The 11,177-nt window shown below is 41.3% G+C and overlaps 2 pseudogenes; both read left to right on the top strand.

Annotated features, from left to right (window-relative positions):
• The first annotated feature begins 4,928 nt into the window (after nucleotides 1–4,928).
• LOC148720175 (uncharacterized) lies at nucleotides 4,929–7,074 on the top strand (annotated as a pseudogene).
• Nucleotides 7,075–7,626: 552 nt separating this feature from the next.
• LOC148720174 (uncharacterized) lies at nucleotides 7,627–10,026 on the top strand (annotated as a pseudogene).
• Nucleotides 10,027–11,177: the final 1,151 nt, after the last annotated feature.

The raw sequence follows: 11,177 nt of genomic DNA, 5'->3' as shown, positions 1-11,177 counted from the left end.
ATAAGAAAACAAGAAATTAAAACGACAATGTTATTATTTGTTTTTATTCCGTACGCGCGCCCTTAAGAAAGCCGTTTTAAAGTCAACTGTCAGAACTGTCATTGTTATGGGAATGGAAAGCAAGGTAAGTCGCTCACGTTTGAACCGTCGACAATTTTAATTGTACCTCGTGATTTTTCTTGAATCACATAGCTAAAGCCACCAAATCACTGGGCGAAACCAGATGTTTTGTATTTTTGTGCGCCACGCCAGTGCGCAAACAATGGAAACCCTTTCAAAGTCAGGTGTCAATATCTAGCGAATAGAGGGAACAAGATATTTTTAGAATGAAAACCACTTTTATTTCAAACTCGCGGAGAAGGGTATATGGTATTTCGAGGACTGGACTGGACTGGACTAGTAAAACGCGGACTAGTAAAGCGCGGACTAGTAAAACGTGGACTAGTAAAACGCGGACTAGTAAAACGCGGACTAGTAAAACGCGGACTAGTAAAACGCGGACTAGTAAAACGCGGACTAGTAAAACGCGGACTTAACAACAACAAAAAATAATTCCATACGAAGGCGATCACAAGACTTAATGGCGAGCCAATTCAGTGAGTGACAATCCCCTTTTAACCTTTAAGCTACAAATGGGTTTGACATGCGCCAGATACAAACGATTTTATAAGTTTAGGCTTACAAAGAAAGAATTTTATTCAGCAGCAGTTCAAAATTTAAAATACACTTTCGTCGTAAATTTCTCATCAGGAAACTCGATTTTTCTCTTATATTAAAAATTGTTTATTTCGCCGTAAATTTCACGGCAGAAACGCAGGAATTCGATGAATAAAAGTCGCATTAAATCCCCTTGTGTCTAGGTAGAAAGAATCTCATTGACTTCAGCTTTTCGGTGGAAGAAACACCGATTTACACACCTCATTACAGAAAACAAACAAGCAGACTGACAACTCCAAAACACCTATTTGCATTCACTTACAATTTGACCTTCTGTGACACATTTTAAAACGGAACAGAGGTAAATCTTCGAAGATTAATCGTTGTTGGAAACAAAAAATACTTTCCGTAAGATCTCTGTTTTTCTCTTTACGAGAAAATCGTCGCCTGATCAGTTAACTCGTGTGTGTTTGTCACACCAGTACTGCTGTTTCTTCAAATGCTTATAAAATCGTTTGTATCTGGCGCATGTCAAACCCATTTGTAGCTTAAAGGTTAAAAAGGGATTGTCACTCACTGAATTGGCTCGCCATTAAGTCTTGTGATCGCCTTCGTATGGAATTATTTTTTGTTGTTGTTAAGTCCGCGTTTTACTAGTCCGCGTTTTACTAGTTTTACTAGTCCGCGTTTTACTAGTCCGCGTTTTACTAGTCCGCATTTTACTAGTCCGCGTTTTACTAGTCCGCGTTTTACTAGTCCGCGCTTTACTAGTCCGCGTTTTACTAGTCCGCGCTTTACTAGTCCGCGCTTTACTAGTCCGCGTTTTACTAGTCCAGTCCAGTCCAGTCCAGTCCAGTCCAGTCCAGTCCAGTCCAGTCCTCGAAATACCATATGCCTGGAGAAAGCGGTGCCTCACATTTACAATCTTCAGCAAAAAACTAAAAGTACACAATACGGAGTTATTTAAGACAGAGATTTGCCTGCTACCACTCAACTTGGCAAAATGTGGCGCCGACAATCAACAACTGAATGGTCAAATCCTCAAGCGAAATGAAAATTTCAAGCGTTCCGGTATCAAAGCAAGATCTACAAAAAACCGGTAAGTGCTTTACAGTTGTAAAAAAAAGTGTATTCAAATTTAATGATTAAGACTGGAATTTCTCGGTAAACTCTGGCGAAAAACAGTTCAGTTAAAAGTCACAATTTTAACTGTTTTTCTTTCATCGCAGGGAGTCGCTCGTTGGTGTCAATGCTGGACTGAAAGTCTATGGAAATATTTACTGGAGAATTATTAAAAGTTACTCCACTAAACATTCCGCCAACTGCTCCTGCCATCAGGTAACTAGAACGACTGGTATTGCTGTCAAGGTCACTAGTAGCTGCTGTGTTGCTTGGCGTGGCTGAGCTATTGAGAACAATCTCCCGTAAAGCATGACTTGAATAGCCGTTGGTAGTTGTCGTGCTTGGCGTGGGTTGAAACCGGCCAACTTATTCGACATTCGCCGCTGTTTTTCCAGAGGATTATGGCTGTAGCTGGATATGGATTCCGGATTGGAGTGGCCAGTGAACTCTGATATCTCCACTGGGTCGAGATCATCACGGAGCGCTTAGATGACTGTTTTGCGACCACTCGAATTTGAGAATTTGCCGTCTAGTGTTTTTTGAAACCATGTTGTATCTAAAAGAGGCTAGTTCGTCGTCTGTATAGGCTACAATGGTTTGGATTTCCGGAAAAGATGCTTGACCTTTCTCGGCATTGATACCTGTTTTGGTTTTCTTTCGTAACGCTTGTTTGGTTTTCCTCGGCAAGAACTGCCGTTTGGCTTTCTTCCCTCGTCTCTGGCATTTTGAATTTTTTTCTATGCGTTTTCTCGTACTTTTGAGCGTGAGTGGTTTCCTCCAATTTTCTAAAAATTTCAATTTCAATTCAAAATTTGGAAGACATTCGTTTTCTATAAATTTGTTCATATTTGTTCATATTTTCGTAGCACTAGTTGTATTTACGTTTTTACGTTCGTAACAATAATTTTTGCTCGCGACTCACGTCAGCGATATCGCTTTATGCGTTAGTGCGATTCCACGCTAAATACCCTCTCTTCCGGTTGACGTATTGACCAATCAGAGCGCGTGTTTACTGTAAGCTATGCGATTCTACGTAGAATTTACCAAGGTTGGTGCTGCCACAGGCATCCCAATCGTACAGTGTCTAATTTTGGGGTCTAAAGGTCATTAATTAACAGGAGTACCGTAACATTTTAATTTTAAGCGCAAGTGTGGGCCGTTAAAAGAGAGATAGATTAAAAAGAATGATAAAGCGAAGAAAATAACGTGTCGCTTTATCATTTACGGCCGTTTTTACGCTGTTTTGGTGACTTTCTTTGCAACCCTTGTTGTGCTACTATAAAACTGTACATAAAAATATTCATCCAATGTGTCATATCTAAAGAATATCGGTGCTACTTTTCTACACCAAAGCTCTGTACGGAGTGAGTGGATGATGACACATCTTATTGATCATTCAGCCGTTCAGACAACAGAGACAGTCATCAAAATGACGAAAATAAACAAAACTTTGAAAGCAGACACACCCACAATAAAGAAAATCAAACAAACGAAGATAAAATTTTACGAGTACCTGTTGGAACTGACACTACTGAACTTGGAAAATTTAAATCTATGTACATGTAGTAAATGTACACGCACATAAGGAGAGAGCAAATTGTAACGCAGTATTCAATAAACGTGCTCGGCGTTTAGTTGTCTAAGAATCAAACATCTTGGGAAATGAAAATTTTCAACTTCACTTCAAATTTTGCAGGCAGGTAGGCACTCGGGGATGCAGAAAAATACCGTGTTAAAGGTTGCAGCACTCTTGTTGCCATGGGAACAACGGCTGCTTGTTTGAGTTCTGTTCCATTTGCTGTACTGAGGGAATACTGAGTTGTTCAAAATCTCCACTTTATGATTGTTTTCGGGCGAGTCGTACAAATTGCTAATGTTGCAACTGGGTTTTACATCTTACTAACGCTGACAAGTTTCGATTTATGCTCTAAGATTCTCAGCGTTTACGAGCGTCCAATCAAAGTTTTCCTCATCTTTTCCATTGCTTTTGGTTGTTTTTACTTCAGTATGCGCAGAGATCTGCTGAGATATCGAAAAATGTCCATTTCTCGTCTTTTCAAGCCATGCGCGTTTCATTTGTCTGAGACGTTCGTCGTTGAGAACGTTAGGTGTGTTTTACTCTTTTTTGAGATGTTTTTGCATGAAAATGAGGCCCCATGCCTTGAACAAGCAGCCGTTGATACCATGGCAGCAGGACTGCTGTAACCTTTAAAAAGGGCATTTTTGTGCACACCCCCCCTGAGTCCCTAATTGGATGCAAAATTTAAAGGGGGGGTTGAAAATTTTCATTTTCCAAGATGTTTGATTCTTACAGAGACTTGTTCTTGATAAGTAATAAAAACATCGCACACTACCCGTGTGGTAAATTACAATCTTGTAGAATATATATCGATTGCAAAAAAATACTCAGAAGTGCTGAATACGTGATATGAGCTACACACATGATCTAGAAGAGTAGAAATCACAAAACTTTACTACGGAAAACAAGACTTTCAAGATTGATGTTGGCGTTTTAAGTTTGCATGTTTGTGTGTGTGTTTTTCTTTTTCGTTTTTTCAATTCTTGAGGAGGTTTTACAGTTTTTGATAAACGGTAATTTAACGAAAGTTAAAGAAGTAAAGTGTCAAACTTAAGTCACTTGCTTGTATGACAAAGTTGTCTATAGTCATTTCAATAATGATTCAAACTCTTTATCTCAGGAAACCCTTCACCTCAGGTCTATAGAACTAAAAGTCACTGATGACATTTACTCGCACCTCATAACTACCTCTTCCCAGCAGGGGCGTAGCTACCTGTACGCACGGTACGCACATGCGTACTTAAAAGTCGAAAGTAAAATATGAAAGAAAAAAGTGAAAAATAACAAAAAGCAAAACAAAAATTATTGTTTTAAAAAGAAACAGTTTGGCCCAATTCATACAAATAAGGGACTGCTTTTTTCCCACTCCGAGTGTCGGTTTCCAGGAGAGCGACGTGATTCGTTGGTCTGAACGAATCTTGATTTATATATTTAGAGAAAAGGCGGGAAAATAGCGAGCAGATAACAAGCTAGATTTTCAGGCTTATAATGGTCAAAACATCGATCACAAATGATTATCTTACCATCGGCAATGAAAGAACGACAGGGCCACGACTCGTTCAAGAAACAACCGAAAAGCCAAGCTATAGTTTCCTAAAAATTTTGTGTTGGATTCGATGCGATGCCATTAACCGTGACTGAACTGCTCATATCTGTTATTAAGTGCTCTAAATTGGACCTTGTTCAAGCGTCCAAGGAGGCGAAAATCTGTTCATCAGTCCTTAAGGCGGAGAGGGATGATGGTGATGTCTAGGATGCGCTGCTACCCAGGGAAACAAACAACTGCTTTGTACAACATAAATCCAAGCATCCCTAAAAGATTGTGAGGCAACAACACCGTGAAAACGTTGAGGCGGATACTCCTTCCGCTTATTGGAAGAGGTCATCTTGTGTCGGAAGTCAACGAGCTGTTACTGAAACCCTTACCGGGCTTTCAGGCACAACAGCTGATCCCGAGTACTCGCTTGTTCTTGTGATGATACCGTCACATTTGCATTTTATATTTGTGTTACATTTATTCTAAATGTCAGGTTCGAATTTAAGGAAACCTTCAGAAAAGGGCCTCGAGGACACCTATGACCACTATGGCGAAGACATGCATGTGTCCCTCGATCAGTTCAAACGCGATAATGGCGTAATAAGTGGCTGTCGGTTGAAGAAGGCATCCCGCAGACCTTGGTGGAAACGCTGGACTTAGCTAAACCAAAATTTTACCCTGGGATTTATGTAGCCTTCAAGAACCTCCTCACGTGTGCTACAGAGAGAAGTTTCAGCAGCCTGAAGAGGCGTAAGACGAAAAAATATAGTAAATTTAGTTTTGGGACACTTGCGAATGAGTTCTATGTTTCGGACGCGACAAAATATATCGAGTTTAAAAGAAAGTTTTGTAGGGTTTATTGTGAGTTCTGTGTAACGTTATAAAGAACGGTTCATATTCTTACTTAAGAGCGACTCCTGTAAACAGTACTTGTAATTAGCCACGATAAACTTATTTAGACTATTTATGCCCGCGACAGTCTATATCTTAACTCACCATTGACTGCTAATAATTGCTTAATGGCTTTAACGTCCAAAACCGTTCTTTCATGAGTCGATTATGGGTAAACGAAAAGCTGAAGATTTTAAACCAGTTTCCTGAGACTTTTTTGAGATTTCCAGTTTGATATTTTGATCTGGCGTCTTCAGCTTGCTTTATCCCCACAGGTGTCTCGAAAATACAGACCTCGAAAACGCAAACCGCAGACCGCAGACCTGGAAAATGCAGACCTTAAAAACGCAGATCTCACTTCCATCAAATAAATTCCGGATTCTGCGTTTTAGAGGTCTGTGTTTTAGAGACACCCATATCACCTTCGGTCTTAACACTACTTTTCATTGATAGTAACGCTCAAATTACAGATTTTCAAATTAAAAAAAGGCATAGGAAGCAAACAGATACACGTAGTAAAGATACAGCACAATTGCAAAGAAATTATTTTGCCGTATTCTCTTCAGTAAAAATTTCGTTTATTTACATTCCCTCATAAACTTCATCACAAATTCATTATACTCTTCCATAAACATTATTGCATTTTTGACAAAACTCAAATGCAAACAGCTTTGAAAAAATACAAATTCAATACGCTCTCAAATAAATACCCTGTGTACAGCCGCCCCTACCTTCCAAGAGAACATCGGGAAGGATTCAGGTCCTTCCCGATTTTTGGAGGGCGGGGGCGGCTGTACACATTCTATGAAATAACCTGTGCTACTTGTAATTTTTTGCAACATCATCACCTGATGTATTTTCTGCTGTTATTCCAAGTAATTAGTTGCAGTTGTTTTCGTTTCACACCTGCCGCACCCACTATTGTGCATTCTGTCTTACATGTATCTCCTGATTGGCCAGCTATTGGTACTTATACTCTTCGCTGTCTCTTGAGTCCCATTCACGCTTGCGGTTCCATACAGTTTATTCATCTTTCTGGTTTACGCCCCCCCCCCCCTCCCCACCTCCCTTTTACCACAGTTTTCGCCATTTCCTTTATCTTTCAGGCCGTAGAGACACTTCTGGCGACTTCTTCCGCTGTTTCAAATGCGGCAATTTTGGACACTGGGCTAAGGACCGTCGATCCCTTACCCAGCCGGGAAGTTACCAGCCCTCTAGCTACAAGTCATTCCCTGGAATCTCCTACAACAAGCCAACCGCAGGCCAACCAATTCAGCCAAAGCTATGAAGATGTCTTGGCGCAGGTAGATCAAAAATTGCTCAGAATTACGAACTTGAAAGCGGACATTCATTAAGTGTTAAGGGTAATTTGAAGAATAGTTTAGCGTTCTGGAGATCTATAGGTGCTCCGGATTTTATTTTGTCTATTATTGAAAACGGCTACAGGCTGCCGTTCGTCACTTTTCGTTGGCCGTAAAGCTTAAGAATAATAAGTCAGCTCGACTTCATCCTGATTTCGTGGACCAAGCTGTTCTTGAGCTTCTCAATTCCGATCGGGTGCGTATGGTTTATGAGCAGCCTTTTGTTGTAAATCCTTTGTCAGTTTCTATACAGCCAGGCGGTAAGAAGAGATTAATTCTCGATTTGCGCCACGTCAATAAGTCCTTATTTAAGCAAAGTGTTAAGTACGAGGACTGGAAAATTGCTGTCTTATTTTGCGAAAGACGCTTACATGTTTTCCTTCGATTTAAAAGCGGTTACCATCATATCGACATTGCACAACTGAGCACCAAACTTTTCTGGGGTTTTCATGGCGGGCGCCTAATTCCATCAATGAAGTATTTTATGTTTTTACTGTGCTCCCGTTCGGTCTTTCCTCTGCCCCTTATGTTTTCACAAAGGTTTTGAAACCTTTAGAAATGTATTGGAAAATACAGGGTCTTTGTTTAGCTATCTTCTTGGAAGACGGTTGGGCGATTGTTCAGGATAGCGAAAGTTGTCGCATTAAGGCCCTGGCCGTAAGGGCGGATTTGTGTAACGCGGGTTTTGTTGTCAATGAAGACAAATCGGTATGGGAACCCACCCAAGTATTGGACTGGCTGGGTTCAGCCTGGAATTCCGCACTAGCTATAGGTACTTTAAAAATTGTAGAAAGAAGAATTCTTAAGATCATCAATACAATTGATCATATCATCGAAGCCGGCTTCAAAGTGTCTGCTAGAGAGTTGGCCTCCTTCACAGGTCAAATTATCTCTACCGGCCCCGTAGTTGGTAGCATTGGCAGGATAATGACCAGACATTGTGTCTTGTCCACCTTGTGCAGGGATAATTGGGATTCTATATCCCTTCTCGACGATTACTGCAAGGAAGAACTGTATTTTTGGAAAGAAAATATGGTTAGACATGATGAACATATGAAGTTCATATGTATTCAACTGCGGTTATAGATACGTATGATGCACGATCCTCGCTGTACAGAGCGCTAATTATGCAATAGCGAAAATCAGACCTGAAAAAAATCAGGCCTGAACGGGATTCGAACCACTGACCTCTGCGATACTAGTGCAGCGCTCTACCAATTGAGCTAACAAGCCAACTGGGAGCAGGCCGTTAAGTTGATTCGTAATAAACCCGTAATGATAAATCAGATATGATGAACATATAAAGTTCATATATATTGAACTGCGGTTAGAGACAGTTCAATATATATGAGCTTCATATGTTCATCATATCTGATTTATCATTGCGGGTTTATTACGAATCAACTTAACGCCCTGCTCCCAGTTGGCTTGTTAGCTCAATTGGTAGAGCGCTGCACTAGTATCGCAGAGGTCAGTGGTTCGACTTCCGTTCAGGCCTGATTTTTTTCAGGTCTGATTTTCACTATTGCATAAATAGCGCTCTCTACTGCAAGGATCGTGCATCATACGTAAAATATGGTTAATATCAACACTAGGTATTGCGTTGTAAGTAAAGATCCAAGTTATTCTGTTTATTCGGATGCCAGTGCTACTGGAGGTGGAGCAATCATTGACTTTAACAATGATTTTGTGTGCCACAAACTGTGGTCAGAGAACGAGAGAAGTCAAAGTTCAACTTGGAGGGAGTTGTCCGTTATTGAGTTTTCATTAGGATCATTTGCCTCAGCATTGGAAGGATCACACGTTAAGTGGTTTACAGATAGCCAAGTAGCTGCTAAGATTGTTGAAGTGGGCAGCATGAAATTAGATTTGCATAAAATAGCCCGAAGGATTTTTGATATTTGTATTCGATCGGGAATTCATTTAGAAGTGCAAAAGATCCCTCGCACTTCGAATCAACAAGCTGATTATATAAGTCGTTTAATTGACACTGACGATTGGCAAATTACTAAAGATTTTTTTCTTTTTCTTGATGGCCTATGGGGCCCGCATAGTGTAGATTGCTTTGCTAATTATTATAATCACAAGCTCCCCAGTATTTTCCAGGTTTTGGAACCCCAACACCTCGGGGGTTGATTTTTTCTTTCAATCTCTTCGGGGAGAAAATTGTTTAGTAGTCCCTCCAGTTGGTATCATCCCACACGTTTTGCATTATCTTAAATCCAAGCAGGCCGTTGGTACGCTTGTTATACCTCTTTGGCCTTCGGCTCATTTCTGGCCTTTAATTGCACACAAGTATAGTCGTTATCTTGTGGCTCACAGTGTTCATATCGGGAATGAGGTTCTAACCCACGGAAGAAACCTTAATTCGCTCTTAGAGTCTGATCTTTTCACAGGAAATATTACTGCCTTTAATTTGGATATATCAACAAAGTTGAAATGGTAAATTGGCCACCGTAATGATTACAAAAGCTGACGTTTCGAGCGTTAGCCCATTCGCTCCGACGAAGGGCTAACGTTCGAAACGTCAGCTTTTGTAATCATTACGGTGGCCAATTTACCATTTCAACTTTGTTGATATATCCAAATTATTTCGTTACTCCCACCGACGCAGCCCCAAACAGTTTCTTTCGAAACTATCAGCCTTTATTCATTATTGCCTTTAGATTGGAATTTATTGAGTAATTCATTGGACGGAGTGTCCACTAGCCTAAAGATTATTTACATTTAGTTGCGCTGGCCAAGGCAGTGTACTGTTCATCTCTGAAGCACTGGCTTATTTATAGCCTATCATTTCATGTGGCGCTGTCTTAAACGGAGTATAGTTGATATGTGTGGCGCTGGCCCAATCTATGGTTGTTCATTTACGTGGCTCTGGCCCATACGATAGTCTATCGTCTTACGCGGCTCTGGCCCATACGATAGTCTATCGTCTTACGCGGCTCTGGCCCATACGATAGTCCATCGTCTTACGCGGCTCTGGCCCATACGATAGTCTATCGTCTTACGCGGCTCTGGCCCATACGATAGTCCATCGTCTTACGCGGTTCTGGCCCATACGATAGTCCATCGTCTTACGCGGCTCTTGCCCATACGATAGTCCATCGTCTTACGCGGCTCTGGCCCATACGATAGTCTATCGTCTTACGCGGCTCTGGCCCATACGATAGTCTATCGTCTTACGCGGCTCTGGCCCATACGATAGTCTATCGTCTTACGCGGCTCTGGCCCATACGATAGTCTATCGTCTTACGCGGCTCTGGCCCATACGATAGTCTATCATCTTACGCGGCTCTGGCCCATACGATAGTCTATCGTCTTACGCGGCTCTGGCCCATACGATAGTCTATCGTCTTACGGGGCTCTGGCCCATACGATAGTCTATCGTCTTACGCGGCTCTGGCCCATACGATAGTCTATCGTCTTACGCGGCTCTGGCCCATACGATAGTCTATCGTCTTACGCGGCTCTGGCCCATACGATAGTCTATCGTCTTACGGGGCTCTGGCCCATACGATAGTCTATCGTCTTACGCGGCTCTGGCCCATACGATAGTCTATCGTCTTACGCGGCTCTGGCCCATACGATAGTCTATCGTCTTACGCGGCTCTGGCCCATACGATAGTCTATCGTCTTACGTGGCTCTGGCCCAAACAACGATTGAGTTTTGAAACGTTACTAAAGGACGTTTTTTTCTTTTGTTCTTCTTTGTTCTTTTAGTATTTATGCTTTGTTCTTGTCTTTCTAGATAATGCTATCAAGTAATTCCTGGAAAAGCTTTCAGCAATTTTCTTCAATCAACGTTTACGAGGTTCTAGAAGTTATGTTGAGGTCCAGGGCGGATACAACTGCTAAAGCTTACATTCGTGTTATCAGAAAGTTTTTGGACTGGTCTAAAAGTAGACATTTCAACATGCAGTTACCTTTTCCTCTTAGAGTTGTGTCTCTATATCTATTTGAAGTTCAGCGGTCTTGCGCTTCTAGTTCCTCAGTAATGTTAGCCCATGAGGCCCTTAAATGGTTACATTCT

Source organism: Stylophora pistillata, chromosome 11 (assembly GCF_964205215.1).
Source record: "Stylophora pistillata chromosome 11, jaStyPist1.2, whole genome shotgun sequence".
Lineage (NCBI taxonomy): Eukaryota > Metazoa > Cnidaria > Anthozoa > Scleractinia > Pocilloporidae > Stylophora > Stylophora pistillata.
Note: the sequence above shows the minus strand (reverse complement) of the source record. Positions and strands in the feature narration are given on the sequence as shown.